This window comes from Lycium ferocissimum, chromosome 1 (assembly GCF_029784015.1).
Source record: "Lycium ferocissimum isolate CSIRO_LF1 chromosome 1, AGI_CSIRO_Lferr_CH_V1, whole genome shotgun sequence".
NCBI lineage: Eukaryota > Viridiplantae > Streptophyta > Magnoliopsida > Solanales > Solanaceae > Lycium > Lycium ferocissimum.
Window position 1 is genome coordinate 25,850,673 of NC_081342.1, and position 20,241 is coordinate 25,870,913.

A 20,241-nucleotide genomic window follows, 5' to 3' on the forward strand; every position below is an offset into this window, starting at 1 on the left:
TGAGCCGCACTGAGGGAAAGACCTTTGAATGTACCTTTTTGAATCCGGTCCTTTTAGAATAGGCGGAGCCCCCGGGATCTGATCCTCCCGAGAGTTATACATTTCCACCATCTTCTCTGTTGAATCTACCTGCTTTGTCAAGGTCTCGAGTATCTTCAGAACTTCGATGGATGAATCGGCTCCCGATCCATTACTCTCAACTCTCCGTGCTTCATCCCTCCTTGGTTCGGTGACCCATTTTGACCCTTCCGGAGCTGCCTTATCATTTTTGCTCTGCAGATGAACTATTGCAATTCCTGTTCGGCTATGGCGGTTCCCCGTTCTAACATTTCAAAAATTAAATATAAGTTAATCTCATTCGTGGGTATCCGTGCTTTTCCGCCTTGAGCCCGAGATAAAGTAAGCGAGTTGTGAGTATTCAAGGGATCGGTGGCGGTAAGGTGGCGTTCTCTGGTTCACGGTGTTACGCCGGTGGGGCGCTCCTCCTCAAATCACCGTAGTTTGGGTCGATTGGATCTGCCGGTAGGCTTTGTAACCCATGTTCTTGTTTTCACCCACAATCTCGTTCTTTGTTGGCATGATCGAGGCAGCTTGTCGTTTTCCATTTGGTCTTTTTTGCGAAATTAGCGAGAAGATTCCTTAATCAAACAGTAAAAGGAGATAGAAGCAAAGATTAAAAAACCACTATTATCCTAGCCCCCACTGGGCGCTAAAGCTCGTTTATCCGAATTTCGGTAACAATTGAATTTGTAGGTGAGGTATAAGATATGTGTGTTGACACCTAATTTTGGCTCGCCGTGCTTGAAATTAACATTTCAGGTGGTCCTGATTCGTTAAAGAGCACAAAATAGCTTTTTGCACATTTTTACATTTTTCAACAATTTATTGATGATTATCTTTAGTTTAGGAATTTAATCAATTTATTGTCATTTTTAAGAATCATTATTTTTGCACATGTACAGCGTAATACTATCATTTTGTGCAATTAATAACTGTTTCTTTATTTTAGCAGTACATTTTTGTATCATATACATTAATATTTATATTTTATACTTACATTATTCTTTATACATGTATTAGTTAATTATATTTTAGTACAATCCGTCGATGTAGAGAAAATCGGAGCAATTAATTCTTCAACACAGAGCAACAATTCGATCAAGTCAAGGTCTTGTCACTTTTTAAAAGATGACATTTGAAGTGATGGGTTGGGTTCTTCATCCAGTGATTAATAGATTTTTATACATTAGTTAAAAGAGTGAAATTTCCATTGGACAATAACACAAAGATTAAAATGGGCATTGAGGAGACAAAGGGGTATGACTTTATATTTTTTGGACAATAGAAGGGATTAGTTTGTATTATAAAGAAATAAAAGGGGTTATTTTTTCATGAACTCATTTTTTACGAGTGAATCCCACTTTACCCCCCTAACATTTAAGGGTAATGTTAGGAAAAGATACCCCCTTCACATATTGAATGGAACAATAACCCCCCTATCTAATATTTTCCGGTGAGAATCTTTTGTTGTTAATAAAGATCTTTTTTCTTTTTCTTTCTAGAATTAAATACAATATATAACTCTTGTTATTGTCCCATTCACCCATTCTTCTGAAAATAATGTATAACAACTACTTGAAAAATTCTATTATATATTTTTCTTTTTTTTTGGGGTTGTGGGGGGGGGGGACTAAGAGGGCCAAGATCTTAATTTGTATCTAAATACAATCTAGTATTAGTATTCGGAGGCTTGATGATATTAAAAGACACTTTTTTCATGATTCGCTTTTTGAGTGCATTGTATCAGTGTCAAGTATCATCTAATTTTAAATATATACTCAAATTAATGATATTTCTGTGAAATTAAAGGAAACAAATTAAATGTTTTTAAATATTATTTGATTTAATCTTTAGATTTAATTCATATATAATGAATATTACTACATAATATAAGAGGGAATGTGAGGACTTTGTAGTCCTCACAAGAGGTTTTAAAAAAAAAATCTAATTAATTACTTTTATGTCCTAATTCTATTTATTTAATTTTTTTTATTTTTTATTTTAAGGTCTACTTTTCAAAAGGGAACGGGAGACTTTTGTATTCCTCACAATAATTGTTAATTCTTTTAATATTAATTACTTTTATGTCATAATCTTATTTATTTAAGTCAATTTTTTTATTTTTTTATTTTTAAGGTCTACTTCTTCAAAAGTTGTCGAACGTGACTTTTTTTTATTCACAATAATTTCTAATTCTTTTAAAAAAATTTAATTAATTACTTTTAGGTCCTAATCTAATTTATTTAAATCAATTTTTTTATTTTTATTTTTAAGGTCTACTTTCAAAAGCTATCGAACCTTCTACCTCATTTTTCATTTCTTTGATTTTCTTGGGATATCCGGGGGGGGATAATTAGCTTTATCGCGCCTATTCGGAGGGGAACGTCTTCCAAGATTTTTTCCATATTATTAACCCCTAATCCATAATTAAGAGAGAGACAATCCTTTATTTCACGCACAAGTTAAATTATATATTTATCTTAAAAGTTCATTACTATTTATTTATTTAAACTAAATAAGCATTAGGATACATAAGTTATAAATTTAAGTGCATTGTATCAAATAACAAATGTCAAGTATCAAATGAAAATTTTGCTTTTATATAATATACTCAAATTAATGATATGGTTGTCGTTGTTGTTGTTGGAACTTGTACTAAATTAAATTTTTTTAAAAATATATTATTTGATTTGGGCTTTAGATTTAATTCATAATATATATATATATATATATATACACACACACAGATTTCTCTAACCCTTTTCTTATTCTATTTTTCTTACTATGATAGTTTAATTATTTTCTTTTTCATTTAGTATCTTACGTTTAATCAAAATAATATCATATATAATTTTAGTCGTGATTTTGAATTCGTCCAAAATATAAATAGAAACTTTCTCTTGTTACTTGTCGTAAGATATATTGATAAATTTAATAATTACTACTTAGCACTATTTTACATAAGCAATTGAATTATCTTCTCTTTGGTTTCCAGTCCACCAAATTTTGTGTTTTAATTTTAATTGTTAATATATATATGTAGACGAAAGATTCAAAACTTGGACATATAGAGACAAATATAGGTAAGATTTAATAAGGATTAAATCTCCTTTCAATGGCTAGTTTAGTAACTTTTTATTATTTTTTTGAAATTAATTACTTATTCTCACCAAAAAATATTAAATAGAGAGGTTATCGTTCCCATTCAATATGTGAGGGGTTATCGTTTCCCAAGCCTTAAATGTTAGGGGAGTAAAGTGGGATTCACTCTTTTTTTACAAACTTGAATTTTCAGAATTTTGCAAGAACCGTAAACATTTTTCTCCTTCTCGTTATTTCTCCACACAGCCGCTGCCGCCTCCACGCCGGAGCTCCGAGCTCCGAGCTCCGGCGACCCTACAAACCACCCCTACTGCCCCACTTCGTCTCCCTCTCTCTCTCTCTCCATTAACTCCGACGCACCAAGCTCCACCACCACAATGAGAACACTACCACCATTCACACCCTTCTACTCCCTCCGCCACACCTCTCAGTCAACCATCTTAACCAACAAGCAAACCTTACACTTCACCTCACATTTCTTCTCATCAATCCATAAAAACCCCAAAACCCGCAAAACATTTTTCTTGTAGTACTAAACATGGCTGCTCTGTTCAATTGTTTTCTTTTCTCTATAGTCTTTATTGTCTTAATTACCACCGCATTAGCAGAGATCCGATCCGATTCACGTTCTACAATCCCGTTTGATGAATTCGAGTACACCCATTTCAGTCGTCTTAACCTCACTGTAACCGACATCACCTTATCCCACCCGAAATACGGACCCGAACCCGTTCCATCTGAATTGGCTTTTTTCCTTGTAACACGTGAAGCTTGGCAACACGTTCTTGAACAACTCCAAGATGGTGATATCAGATGTACTCTTCAATCGGATCTTGTTAAAAAAGTTATCACTTTTGATCACTTGCAACCACTTGTGAAACAATTCAATACTTCTTTTAGTGTCGGTGAAGCGAATCAATTCACTCTTGTTTTTGCTAATTGCATGTCTAATTTGGAAGTTTCAATGAATGTTCATTCGGTTATGTATAATTAACCCGAAGAGTGGGAATCTTGATTTTCTGTCTGCAGGCAAGACTGCTCTTCCAGTGATTTATTATTTGTTTTTTGTAGTGTATGTTTTAATGGGGGTTTTATGGGTTTTTGCACTTTACAAGAAAAGGTTATCTGTTTATGGGATTCATTTCTTTATGCTTGCTGCTGTGATCTTGAAAGCATTGAATTTGCTGTGTGAGGCTGAGGATAAATCGTATATTAAGAAGACTGGTACTGCTCATGGTTGGGATGTTTTGTTTTATATATTTAGCTTCTTGAAGGGTATTACTTTGTTCACTTTGATAGTTTTGATTGGAACTGGTTGGTCATTTTTGAAGCCTTACTGCAAGATAAAGAGAAGAAGGTTTTGATGATTGTTATTCCTTTGCAAGTTGTGACCAATCTTGCTCAGGTTGTGATTGATGAAACTGGCCCTTTTGGTGAAAATTCATACACATGGAAGCAGGTTTTCTTGCTTGTTGATATTATGTGTTGTTGTGCTGCATTGTTTCCTATTGTATGGCCGATGAAGAAATTTCCGTCGATTTCCAAGGCCTCCCATGTACAAAAGACGGATTTTTATGTTAAGTTTATTCATTATTTCTTTAATTCATTCGATAGTTATTTAATCTCTTACTAACATTTTTACTAAGTGTTTATACAGGTATGGGGAAATACATCTCAAAGACGATACTCGGAAGGCAACCGAATCACTGTTTGTATTTACTTTCCGCGTTCATTAAACTTGTACATAACATAAAACTCATACTATAGTGAAAATATTTTTTGAATGTCCGGCGGAGATATTTATTTACTTATCATCTTGCATGCTTAATTTAAAGCTTGTCGTTCACTTTAGGCAAGAATTAGGCCGTCAATACTTTCATAACTAGAATAGATTGACTTGGTATAAATACTTTATTAATTAATTCACACTTTTGGCGTTTAGGCAAAGATAATAGTTCATCCTTTATTTTATATTTTTTATACACTTTTAATACACATTTTTTACAACATACATTTTACATTCTTTCGTACACACTAATACACCTTTTATTCAAGTTAAATCCACATTATTTGACGCTAGGTTTTCATTAGGCTGTCCATTTACAATCTTTTATTCTTTGAAGACATTATATCTTTTCACTCATTTTTATACATAAGTTCTTATACTTATTTTTTATCAATACTTTTTACAATTCGTTTGTTCCCTATTCTTTAGGTAAGATATTTATAAAACAAACACTCTTTTACGAAACGGTAGAAACAAGTCAAATCGACTTCACTTTTTCTGAATTCCTTTATTATATAAGCTCTTTACACCAATAAATACTCGGGAATTCCTTTTATATTCTTTATTCACTGATATACCTAGTTATGCAATTCTTTATACATTTTATGTTTGATATACACCTTTATAATTGAAATACATTTTTTATATGTTTTAATATACATACATTTTTTATACATAGACACACAGTCTTTATTATATTTGACATACCTATTTTACATACTCTTATATCTTTTATATATTCTTTAGATAGTTGTATACATTCTTTATACTAACGGATATACATTCTTTATACCAACAAATACACTTTTATACTTACGAGGTACATTCTCTTTATACTCTTTTATACATTCTTTTCAATATGCATTCTTTATGAATACTTGATACTCGATATAAATACATTTTTTATACACCGTACATACTTAGTATATTATCACCTAGTGTAGCTTTTCATGAAGTCATAACATTTTGAAAACATGTAATAATAATGATAGATAGATAATCACCTCTAGTGTTCGGTTAAACTAAGTTTAAGGAGCGTGCCTTCTATTGAGCTACCGAGGGATGATTAATACCTTCCCTCGGATAAATAAAACCCTTATCTAAGAATCTCATAGGTTTCGTGGACTAAAATGGAGTAGACACACAAATACATATAGGTTTCCTGATTTTCCTAAAAAATAAAGTGGCGACTCTAACCCTTTTTAAACTAGTTAGAAGAACTGGAAAGTTGCAAACTATCTTGGACCCCTCCAAAATAGGGCGTAACAATGTGGATGAATTTTAATCTATATTTGGTTGATACGAAATTGATATGGACTTATTCGTAACAATATATATAGATCTGTGAGCTATCGCCTTGAATAAGTATATGATATTGGTGGTTAAGCTAAATATGAATATATATATATATATATATATATAAACAAAAGTATTGTGTTGAACGGATGAATAAAGCCAAGGAGCACTGTAAATCCGGACCAAAATCAGAGAGAGGGAGAGAGAGTTTCAATATATTTTCTATTATAATGTTCTAGATATCAAAAAGCCAACTCCTAAAAGTAGGAAAATGTCCTCTATTTATAGATTTGCCTCATGGGCCTTGAATACAATACAAAGCCTTTTAGAATAAAGAAATCCTAAAAGGATAAGGTAGGACCGTACGGTCTGACACTCGGACGGTCGTCAGTACAAAATAATAGAACGGTCTTGATGCGTGGCAGCACTGCAACTGGTTAACCGGACCAACGGCCACGTTCAGTTCGAACATGGAGTAATCGGACTAACGGCCACGCGAGTTTGACTTGGAGAAACTGGGCTAACGGCCACATGAGTTTGACTCGGAGACACCGGATCAATGGATACACTTCTCTTATCTCGGGTCAGCCGCATTCGGTGTAATCACCCCTGTCTGAAGAAAAGACCGAACATATTCGTGCTCATTTGGACCTACTCTCGGCCCCCGGTTTCACCGGTCTTACATTGACCCGGTTTTCACCGTATACAATGAGTTCAACTAAAAAGTTCATATTTTGAATTTTGGTAAGTTAGCACAAACTTTTTTCCTATTCAAATTGAGCACCCTTTAAAAATAAATTTTATATTGAACAAAATTATATTTTATTTTCTTTTCTAAAATTTAGAGTTTTGAATTTAACTAAAATTTGGCTATTATATAACCATAGTGGATAAAATTGTAACATGGGGCTTCGTCTAAGATTAGACTTTTGAATTCTACACCAAAAGTTTCCTCACTTAGGATTTTGGTAAGTCTATGATGGACTCATGAAAATCATTCATATCTGAACCGGGTAACTCATTTTAATTGAGTTTTTATTTATTAGATTTAAAGAAAAAAATGAGTTATCCACCACCGGAATGTTAGTATTTTCTGATTTAGTGACTTTTGTGTTAGTACTCAAAGTTTAGTGACTTTTGTGTTAGAAAAGATAATTAAGTAACTTTTGTGAAAAATGTTATAGTTACGTGACCTTCTGGTAAAATTTACCCCCTCAATCAATGGTCTTCTTACCTCAATAAGTTTTGGTCTTTCTTGCGCTTTTTGAATGATCCCAGCGTTTGATCCAAGAATTAGAAGATTAGCAGTTATGGTTCAAAAGTTAGTTATGTTGTTCCAACATTTAGTTAGGCCACTGGTCATGTCAACAAATCTGTTAGAAATCAGTTAGTTGGTTAGCAGTCGTTGGCACTTGTAATCAGTAGTAGTTATTCATTGATTCATTTCATACAAATCATTGTAAGGAACACTATTGAAATCATCTATTGAAATTCAATACACAAGCTTTCATATTATGTTTATTTCATCTTCTTTCTTCCATCCACATTAACTGAATCACCCAAGCTTCTTTGCTAAGCTCAGGGGCAGTTTTAAAACCTCGGATTCTCTTAGAATCCCTGCATTTTAGTTAATATTGGTATAAGAGCTTACTGATTCTTTACATCAATGGCTAAAGGAACTAGGTAAAATGGTGAACCAACTAATGAATCTACTGTTGAAGGTGGAGATATGCATGAGATGGTGATGAGCTGATTGCGGATATTGGAATCCTTAATGGTGAAGTTGCAACCTTGAAGAGATTGCACCAAAGTGTCACGCAGTTGAAGGAACACATCGAAGGTAACAGAAGCGATGCTTCTCCTATGGAAAATGGAGTCGGAACTTCAAGGGGAAGGGGATCAAGCAAGAGACAAGTTACTGAAGAAGGACCTAGAATTAAAAACACAGTGAATTACCCTAATCAACAGGGTATATCTTGTTACTCAAAGCTGGATTTTTCAAAATTCTCTTATGAAGATTTGAAGTCTTGGCTGTTTAGGGTCGAACAATTCTTTGATTTTTATAATGTTGCAATGGATAAGAGGGTGGGACTTGCTGCTGTGCACTTGGAAGGAGAAGCTATTCCATGGCATCAATCATTCATGAGGTATAGGCAATACACTTATCCTCCTACTTGGAATGAATATGTCATGGCTTTGGAAGAAAGATTTGTGGCTGATTATGATCCCAATGGAGGAAATCAAGAAAACCAACAGATTGATTCTGTGAAGAATCTGTCTTTGAGAGCAAATTAACTAGGGTGAAGGATGAACCCCTCTCAAGAAAATGCAATTAACTGATTTCTAACAGATTTGCCGACATTACTATTGGAACAGCCTAACCAATTTTTGAACTACTAGTTAACTTTTGAACTATTACTGCTAATCTTCCAATTCTTGTATCATAGTTGGCCTTGGTCTTCCAAAAATTGAAGTACGCTTCGATCCACTGAGTGTAGATGAACAAACTTGTGTTGGGAATAGAGTTGTACCTACATTATTCAGCTTCACAGTAAATATCTTAGAGGTAATTAACATGCTTTTTTCCAGCTTAAATGGTATTAAATATATGTTATTAGTTCATGTAAAGTGCTGATCATGCTGGTACTTTGTAATGGTTTTTCTCCATGTTCTTCCAAATATAATGAGACAACTGCCAATTCTTCATGAGGTCAGTGGAATCATCAAGCCAGGAAGAATAGGGGAAAGTTCTGTTAAAAAGTTCCACTCCAGAACAAAAAAAAATCCTCATCCTTCATACTTTTCAATGTGATTATGCTTTATTAGGCCCTCCAGGTTCTGGAAAAACAACACTGCTGCATGCTAGCTTTGGCTGGAAAACTAGACAGAGATCTCAGAGTAAGAAACATTAGTCACATATTGACTTATATTTGTTGATTTGTTTGTCCAAAAGGCAGCTTCGATAGAAGGGCAGAATGCAAGTGTTGTAACAGACTATATTCTCAAGGTAAGATGACATTTCCTGCTTTATAAGTTCAATGAAGATATTACTGTTCTATTATCCAAATTTGCCAGATATTGGGAATTGGTGTCTTTGCTGATACCCTCGTTGGAGACGAAATGTTTCGAGGCGGACAGAAAAGGCGAGTTACTTCAGGTTAGAGCTAAACTAGATAATGTAGAACCTAGAGATAGTGATTAATGTGGTAACAACATTAAGCTTAAATAATTGAGGTTTATACTTAAGGTTCTAAAAATTTGGTGATAACATATGTTGTGTTCCACGACCTACTTTCTATCCTAATCAATACCAGATTCGCCTAGGGGATAGATCACATTACTTTGCCTGTTCCACGCTAGCATATGTAGAATAATAATAAGCAGGAAAGTAAAGAACCCAACAATTTTACGTGGAAACCACCCGACTCACAAGGGTGAAAAACCACGACCTACACCTCTGTAGGATTTTTTCCAAACTCCACTACAACTGTGAGCCTGTGCAAATTCAAGTTAAAAACTTTGTAACCTAGGAACTAAACTGTAATTCCTATCTCACTAATCTCCCTAGACTAGTAAGCCCACTCCAAGTTATCCCAACTTGAAGTTGAATTTGACTAACATTTATACCTACAATTATTGCATCTATGAAAGCTGATAAAGGTACAACTCGATAAACAAACCTAATACACAAATCTCGACTCAAGAAGGGCAAAACATAAACTCTATGAAACAACTTCTTTAATCTTCTTCGTAGTATCAGGTGGCACTTCTAGAATCAGAACACTCAATATCGCATTGACTGAATTCGCTCAATATTCTGATTTCTCTCTTTGTGAATGTGCAAACTTTGTTCATGGCATGACTTGAATATTTATAGCTCTAGGTTTGCCTCAAGTCGGCCGAACTCAATTCCTACGTGGTAAGGCCCATAATAAAGTTAGGGTTTGAGTAGACTTGGGATTTTTGCATCCACGGGACTTCACTGTCCTTGTAGGAGTCTGAAGTATCTCGATATATTAGGCAAGAAATCCTGCAAACTTTTCCGCCAAGTCTTTACCATAAAACACAGATCCTACTCGCAGTAGGACTGTGAACTGGAACATGTGGACCTGGTTCAAGCACCTGCTTCTTTCGCCTCTGAATCTTGTCGCTGTCTGAGATGGAACATGTTCATAAACCTGTTTCACTCACCATTGTCCAGCATCTGTCTCTGACTTGGGGCTCGTTTGGCCATAAGAATTATTCACTTTTTTCTAGAATTTTTTTTCATTTTATTTGAAAATCTATGTTTGGCCATGAAAATTCCAAATACAACTTACAATTGTATTTGGAATTTTAAAAACACCAAAAACCTTGTTTTTTTTTTTCCTTCACTTTTTTCACTTTCATTACATTCAAAGAACCAAATATTCTTTGCAAAAACTATAACCAAACACTACTCCATCTTCAACTCCAACTTCAAAATTCCAAATAAAGTGAATAACTTTTGGTTTTCATGGCCAAATGCCTACTTATTCTCTCACAAACCTAGTTCATTCATCATTCACTCTTGTTCCGTGTATGTCTCTGATCAATTCATTGCACTTGTTTCTGTGTTTGAACATGTTTGCAGACATGGCTCATGTGTTAGACCTGGTTCACCCACCTTGTTCACTAGCTTTGTCTATCATTTTTTCCATGTCTAGATCATTCTCATTCGCTTTACTCTACAATCTCGAAAGCTGGTTTACAATCTTTGTTCATTTACTTGGTCAATTATCAAAACTCATATGCTTATGTCAACAACATATAATAGAGGGGAGATGATGGTTGGACCAGCAGTAGCAATTATCATGGATGAGATTTCAACTAGCTTAGACAGCTCAGAAACTTTTCTGATAATGAACTAAATTAGGCAATCGATCCACATTCTTCCTGGAACTACTATGATCTCACTCTTACATTCAATTGGACAAATTGTTTATCAAGTTGTTCGTGAAAACGTGTTAGAGTTCTTCAAGTACATGGGGTTCAAATTCCCCGAACGGAAAGGAGTAGTTGATTTCTTACAAGAAGTAGCTGATATTTAGTTTAGTATTTCTAATCGCAGAACATTTCAGGCTTCTGATTAAGTCTTTTACTGTGTTAATAACAGATGACATCATGGAAGGAGTACTGGGCAAATCGAGACGAACCTTATAAGTTTGTTACTGTGAGGGAGTTCCGGTCATTTCACATTAGGCAGCAGAAGCTAAGGGATGAGCTTGGTGTTCTTTTTGACAAATCAAAGAGCCACCCTGCTGCTCTAACCACATAGAGTTATGGGGTTAGCAAAGCTTGCTCAGCTAGAGAATTCCTTCTTATGAAGAGGAATTCATTCATCTATAACATTTCAAAGAATTGAAAAGAAAAGCATCCCTTTTATGTTGCTAAGTGCTTATGTAGAGGTAAACAAAGTGTTGTGTTCTACTTTCCAGATTATCATAATGGCTTTCATAACAATGACACTATTCCTACCTACGAGCGGAGATGCACGAGAGTACGACAAGATATGGTGGTGTTTTCTTGGGTGCACTGTTTTTCGGTGTAATGATAATTATGTTCGATGGATACTCATAGCTTGCCCTTAGTATTATAAAGCCTCCCGTCTTTTCTCTTCTTTCCTGCTTGGGAATCTGCTCTACCTACATGGTTTGAAAGATACTGTTTGCATTTGGGTGTGTATGACTTATTACGTCGTAGGATTTGATGCAGATAATGGGAGGTAAAAAAATCAGTCTTTTTCATTCATTTTCAGTTCCAATCTGATGGAGATTGATTCACTATTTGCAGATTCTTCAAACAGATCTTTCTTCTTATATCTGTTAACCAGATGGCGTCAGCACTATTTTCACATATTGGAAGAAATCTAATAGTTGCAAACAAATTCGGATCATTTTCACTACTTGCAACAGTTATGGTTATGGGTGGATTCTTCTATGTAGAGGTAAAATTGCAGGCAGTGTTGAGAAAACGCAACTACAATATGCAACTTATATGTTCACCCTGCCTCAAATTGCACGGAGTCTTTCCATATGCAAGCTGGTATTGGATAGGAGTAGGAGCTCTTCTTGTTGATATGTTTTTCCTTTTCTCAGTGGCCCTAACTTATCTCAACCGTAAGGATCCATACTCTTATGTCATGCAATCTATTCTCTGTAGAAGGACAACACATTGACTATGTCGTCAAGAGTAGGCAGCATCAATGAGGCCGATGCAAACAGGAAGGGGAATGATTCTTTCTTTTGAGAGCTTTTCATGATACCAGATATGCAATAGACATGCCGCAAGTAGGTTGCAGATTACTCTGAGGAAAATGAAAATCATTCTCAAGTGAATGCTGATAAAATCTTTTGATCTTTAATTTGCCACCCTGCACAAAATGAAAGTAATGCTCTGATTCCAGGAAATGAAAGCTCAAGGTATTACTGAGGATCGACTTGACTGTTGAAAGGCGTAAGTGGTGCTTTTAGGCCTGGAGTTTTGACAGCTCTGATGGGTGTTACTGGAGCGGGTAAGACCACCCTGATGGATGTCTTATCCGGATGGATATCAGGGTACCCCAAGAAGCAAAAAACAATTAGCAGGATACTCTGAGCAAACTGACATTCATTCACCACATGTGCAATATTCTGCTTGGCTTCGATTGCCTTCGGAAGTTGACACACTGCAACTAGAAAGGTAAATTTAAAAAATAAGACAAAATCACAGAGTCAATTACTAGTAATTTCTTATAGAAACTGGCTGCTAAACTAGATATTGATAGCTGCAGATGTTTATTGAAGAGGTCGTAGAGCTAACCTCATTAATGGAATCAGTAGTTGGCTGGCCTGGAGTGAATGGTCTATCAACCGAACAACGAAAAGACTTACAATTGCAGTTGAGCTTGTTGCCTATCCTCCATTATATTCATGGATGAACCAACCTCAGGATTAGATGCTAGGGCAGCGATGAGGACAGTGAGAAACACAGCAGATACTGGTCGAACAGTGGTATATATGCACCATTCACCAGCTAAGCATCAACATATTTGATGCTTTTGACGGGGTGAGAACATCTGCTTTAATTAAAATCTACAATTTGAAGTAATTTTGTTTAGAGAAAAATAACTTAATTCTTCTACAACAAACTGCAGCTGCTACTTCTGAACCGGAGCCATTCTTCTCAGCTTATTAAAATTTTCGAGGTAAGAAAAATTGGCATCATAATGCTGGCTAGGTACTAAACTAAGGGCTCTTTTCCTTTTTTGCCTCAGGGCATTGATGGAGTCCCTAAAATAAAAGATGGCTATAATCCTGCAACTTGCAGAATTGTACAAGAACTCAGAGTACAATTAGTATGAAATCTCTTGAAACTGAACAGAACTGCACATGTTTAATCATGGTTCTAAAGTAAATTTATTTACCAAATAATTCAGGAGAATCAAAGCATTAATCAAGATTCAAGGAACTAAGTGTTCCAGCGCCGTTTTCGAAAGATCTATACTTCTCTACAAAGTCTTTCTTCACACAATGCATGGCTTACCCCTGAAATCAGCATTGGTCATACTGGAGAAATCCTCCATACAACAGCAGTTAGGCTTCTGTTTACGATCTTCGTTGCTCTAATGTTTGGAACGATATTCTGGGATGCATTTTGTCACTGCCATGTATCAAGCTGTCATGTCCTGGGGTGGCGGAAATACCTATTATTAAGGGGTGTCAGTCAGGCCTACACCACTTGAAAATAATGCAAAGTTAGTATCATCATTTTGTGACATAAATTAAAGTAAAATTTTTAAAACCATCAATCCCTGGCACAAACACATTTGCAGGATGAACTGTGACAATAGATCGACATTGGTTTTTGCAAATTCTGTGTACTCCAATGATATCCTAGGATCATCACCTCCAATAATTAACCATCCTCATGGGATAATTTTTGGTTATGATTGAGCTTCCGTACCTATTCATCCATACAATGATATATGGAATCATAGCGCCTGGCATGATAGGATATGAGTGGACATTTATCAAGTTCTTTAATTTGGTATCTCTTCTTCATGTACTTCGCCTTGCTATATTTTACGTTTTTGGAATGATGACGGTAGCTGCTACTACTAATTACAGCCTTGCAACCATCATTTGATCTGCATTTTATGGAAATTGGAATCATTTCTCAGGATTTATCATTCCAAAAAACAGTTGAGTTATTTTATACTACTAGTTCTATATACAACAAATGTATATACATAATAGTAGTAATTTGAATTTACACATTATTTGTTCTCTTACTCTTACGTCGAGTGATCTCATTTCCCCCCGCGTGTTACACCAAAAAAGAAGCTAACAACTATTTTTGTTCTGTATTATTGCAGAGTATTCCAGTTTGGTACTATTACATTTGTCCTACAGCTTGGACATTATGGACTAATGGCCTCACAGTATGGAGACCTGTAAGACAAAGCTTGACGAGACGACATGAATGAAACAGTGGAACAATTTATAGAGAGTTACTTTGACTTGAATTATGATTTTGTGGGATATGTTGCCCTCGTTCATGTTGGATTTCTGTTGTTTTTGGCTTCGTATTTGCATGTACTCAATCAAGGCCTTTAACTTCCAGAAAGATAGAAAGGGACTTTGCTGTACAGAGACTCTATATATTAATCAAATAGTTAGTAATTTTCATTTTTCTTTTTAAACCATCTTTTTCCTCCTCAATTGGAAAACTTTATTCCATATGCATGTACCTGTATACAAGCATAAACATTTCTACTTCTCTAGACATAAATAGAATATGAAAATTGAAAGCGATGTCAGTGAAATCCAAAGGCGTAACTGTAATAATAAGTTATAAGATAGTATATGGATTAGTTATTGCCACTAGGAAATTGTTACATAGATATTTAAAAAACAAGCTAACAGACTTTGTAAGGAATTAAGAGTCAAATTTGTGAAAATGCAACTTGAAGCAATAAGTATGAAATAAATTCTAAATGAGTTATCATTTTTTTTTTTTTTTGCTTCATTCCATAAAGGTGGGGGTAACGTCTGCGTACACTTAACCCTCCCCAAATCCCACACTGTGGGATTCAACTGGGTATGTCGTTGTTTGTTCGCTTCATTCCAGAAAGGACAGCGCCCCATATTTTTCTGTATATTAAGTTATTCACTTGTAAAATACTAACTCAACATTTTTCATTTTAAGACCTTCATTGTTGTCACCAACTGTTTTTTCTAGGAACGATAGAGCCAACATCTTTATTTCCAAATCTCAAAGATCAAAAGCTTCAGTTTTTAATTTGTGTTATTGAAGAATTATGAAGTACATTTATGTTGTTTGTTTTCAGTATTAGGCCACATAAATAACAAACAATTTTCATAAGATATTCACACAGAAGTCCTTATAAATCACAATAAGACATATGTTCTCCTTTATTAAGAGCTAGCTAAATGGGATTAATATTTATCACTAGCAGGAATTTACACATTTAATAAATTTCTATTTTATAACTCAAATATATTATTTAATAAAATTTGTGCAATTTTTGTCAATTTGTGTACTCAATAATATGGGTACATGCGCAAGATGCATATTCTAAGACTAATTAAGCTAAAGCACATAATAAGTAACATGTTATAACACCATAAGTCATAATAATTGTAAAAAAATACTACTATTACACTATCCATATATAATTTAAATCTCCATGAGAATCGTAGTCTCTCTCTTGGACCCGCCTACCAAATGGAAGATCATTTTTTTGCGCGGATTGCCCTTCTTTTGGGGTGGTCTTTAAATTTTGCCCCTCAAATTTGTGGTCTTTAAATTTTGCCCTCATATTTGTGGTCTTTAAGTTGTGCCGCTTCGCTTGGAAAGGTGGACGAATACATGAAGTTCGGGTTCGAACCCCCGCTCAAGCATAAAATAAAAAAAAAATAATTTCGCAAGGCGGGAGATCGGGGAGTGTATGCGGGATCCCGCATACAATCTTAAGGAAAAGCTAAAGTTATGCCGGATGGCGATAACTAAAAATCCGCCCCCATAAGGCAGAATTTTTCCTAAGACATAGTTTAGTTATGCCTTATGGGCAATTTTAGTTAAGACATAACAAAATTATGCCCCATAAGGCAAGAACTTTTCCTTAAGGCATAGACTTTGCCTTATAAGGCAAAGTTTAAGTTATGCCTTGAGGAAAAGTTCCGTCTTATGAGCATACTTTTAGTTATGTCTTTGGGGCATACTTTTTAGTTAAGGCATAACTAAAATTTTACATTGAAAAGTAAAAAAAAAAAAAAATATATATATATATATATATATATATATATATATATATAAAGTCCCACCCTCCTAAAAGATTTTTAGTTAAACATAACTAAAAGTCTGCCGGAGGGGGCATAGCAAAATTTAAACTTTGCCTTATAAGGCAAACTTTTAGTTATGCCTTAAGGAAAACTTACGCTTTATGGGGCATACTTTTAGTTATGTTTTATGGGACACACTTTTAGTTAAGGCATTACTAAAAGTTTACCTAGTTAAATATATATATATATATATATATATATATATATATATATATATATATATATATATATATATATATATATATATATATATATATATGCAGAGATTGTTTCTTCGTTAATCCGACTTTGTAAGAGTCTATTGTTTATTAGTGATGATAATGTTTCGAATTTATTATTTCTAAATATGCACTTAACGCCTTTTCTACTTGTCTATATTCTCGTCGTTTCGTTTAATAAACTACCAGGAGCTCTAGGAAGAGAGATAGAAGACGATGGAATAAGAGAGACGGAGTAGTACAAAATCCTAATTTAAAATGGTCAATAGGACATAGATATATATATATATATATATATATATATATATATATATATATGCTTCAAGATAAAAATCCCCCTCCAAATGGCACTTTTAGTTATGTTTAACTAAAAGTCCGGTGGGGGCATACTTTTAATGGGCAAACTTTTATGCGACCGGTATAAACTTGTGAAGGAATTATCAAAGTTATGTCGGACCCGCATACTTATGCCAAGTCTGCCGATAAGGCATAAGTATGCGGGTCCCATAAACTTTGGTAATTCCTTCACAAGTGTATGCCGGTGGGGGCATAGCGAATTTTAAACTCTGCCTTGCGAAGTTTTTAAAAAATTTTGACTGTGTGTGGGTTCGAACCTGGAACCTATGAGTTTTAGCCGAAGGGCAAAATTTAAAGATTTCAAATATGAGGGGCAAAATTTAAAGACCACCCCAAAAGAAGGGCAATTCTGCGAATTGCCCATTGAAGATGTCATAACTCATACTGTGGGCCTTGCGAAACACACTGAGCTTAGCATCCATATTGTACATGCCATATTTCTAAAAGTAATTAATCTGTTAAAAGAAAATCGAAAAACTCATAAAACCTTTTTTCAAACTTTAAATTTTATACTTATTCAAGTTTGAAGTTGAAATAACGAGTCAATTTGATAAACAAGCACTTATTTGAAATAATTTTCAAATAGTTGGAATCCTAGTTATTGTATAGGGTAAAATACGTAGACGCCAAGTGGACATATCAGAAGATGACACATGGAGATGGTGATAGGTCAGATTTGAGTCACCAAGCGAGGGGTTCCGGGAAATCATACGAAGTTCCGGATAAGTTATTTGGTAACCCGCTTCCAGAGGCTAAAACTACAAGAGGCTCGGAGAAGCATGCCAACTCACCGGTCAAACGTCATTTAAGATGTGACCGTTATAGATACGTTACAGAAGATCTCAAGTTTCCTCTAGCCTTTATTAGGGTTTGTTACCCTTTACTACATATTATTGCAACATTAGTATTGGTAATTAAGGGGGCACGATTCATGAAATTTGTACCCCATAGCTCTAGTATAAATAGAGGTACTCATTCTATTGTAAGACATATGAAAATATATACAAGAAATACCTTGCTCTTTTTTGGCTCTCAGTTTAAATTGCTCTTGTTCAATTAAGCAAAGTTCTGATTGTTCGCTTGCCCGGAGATTCTGGCTATTCTAACTCCTTGTTTTCAATTCATTTCATTCATATTACGTTCTATTGTTATTTTCTCATTATTTCGGTCATATCAAATTCAACTGTAATGATTTTTCATGAAAACAGTTTGGCGCCCACCGTGGGGCCAGGACAATTGTGGTACCATTGTGACTCACTTTCTTATACTAATTCTCTTAACTCTTTTGTGTTAGAACATATATTTAAGATATGACAAACACTACGGATGACCAAACTCATCTCACACCCGGAAACAACAATGGAGCAACTGTCCTAGAAAAAGGTCTAAATCAACGGGTTGCGGAGGAAATAACGCCTACTGACGAAACCCCCTAAGAAGCAATGCAGATCATGAGGGAGCAAAGAGATTGGTCAATGATGGAGGAGATGAAATTCATGAGGCAAACTATCTCAGCACTTTTTGGCAATCCAAAAGCCGGAGTCAGAAGGCCCGGGGGGACTCCTCCAACACCAAATGTCTGAAACAGTACACCGAATGGAAGGTAGAACCATTACGAGTGAAGACCATCCGGGAGAGAGTCCGTCACAGTTCTTGCAATTTATGAAAGCTATCACTGATTAGGTGAATAAAAGCTCTAAGGAAGCGGAACAGAACGTGAAGGAGCTTCAAGCCCGTACGGATCAAATCCTGAGGGCTCCAACGGTCCTTGAGCATCCGGATGCAAAAAAGTACACTCAGTTAGCTTACAAACCAGAAGCTGCCCTGGAGTTGATCCCGAAGAGATTTAAGATGCCGGACATCCCCAAGTACGATGGAACGACAAATCCACAGGAGCATATAACGGCCTACACTATGGCCGTCAAGGGAAATGACCTGAAACCGAATAAGATCGAATCGGTCTTGATCAAGAAATTCGGTGAGACATTGGATAAAGGAGCTTTGACTTGCTATTCTCTTTTGCCCTAAAACTCTATTGATTCATTTGCTACGATCTCAATTTCTTAAAGCACATACTGGAGCCTGAAAAGTGCGAACGCAAAAGGCAAACATCTTTCGCAAAACGCAAGGGGAGACCGAGTTGCTCCGTTACTTTGTCACTTGATTCCAGAAGGAAAGGGTGTTGCTGCCCGTGGTTTGGATGAATGGGCAGCTAAGGCTTTCGCTATAGGTCTCAACCCTCTGAGTTCGGATGCTTCACGAAAAATCAAGGAAAATTTTCTAGAGTTCTAGGAAACAACATGGGAAGATGTTCACAATCGGTATACGTCAGCGATTTGCGTAGAATATGATCAGGTAAATATATTAAAATCTTCTACAGCCCAAAATCAAGGTCAACTGAACTTTGATTAGAGGCATTCCAGACACCGATTTGAACTATACCAGTCGGGATCAAAGACTGACAGAAGGCAAGAGCGTTTTTGGAGCGAATCGCCGTAAAAACAACTTAAATGAAGAACAATAATATCTATGAGCACTGGGGACTGTTGCGGCAAAGCATCGAAAACCACAACAATAAGTACCGGAAGCATCTGAAGATGGCTCTGGAACAATAATAAAAAAAAAAAAAAACATTGTGCCCAAAGGCATCATACCGGAGATAGCCTGAACTGGCTCTGGAATAAAGAAATGAAATCAGGGCTGCCAGATCAACCCCGAAAAAAATAGAAGGAACCAGAATTAGGAACCGGTTATACCCAATAGATGTTAGCCCGGCCATAATTCTCTTGCACTGTATTTTTGTTCATTTTCTATAAACTGTCGTATATGCGAAGTTGTAAACACTTGCGTACATTCAAGGAATGGAATGAAGCAAAACTTGCACCTTCTAAACATTCTTATATCCGTTCAAATGAAATGAAATTATTCTTAAATTTTCTCACGCTTAAAAGCAAATAAATATTACTGATCCGAAAAATTGTGCCCAAATAAATAGGAGAAGTCCTCTTCATAAGCACCAAAGCATAAGGATTCTCTCTTATAAAGATGTCCAGTTAAA

At 35.3% G+C, this 20,241-nt stretch overlaps 2 pseudogenes; both read left to right on the plus strand.

Annotated features, from left to right (window-relative positions):
• The window catches only part of LOC132053223 (pleiotropic drug resistance protein 1-like), a 14,998-nt pseudogene extending 712 nt beyond the window's left edge, over positions 1-14,286 (plus strand).
• Positions 3,588-4,838, plus strand: LOC132053231 (protein CANDIDATE G-PROTEIN COUPLED RECEPTOR 7-like; annotated as a pseudogene).
• Positions 14,287-20,241: the final 5,955 nt, after the last annotated feature.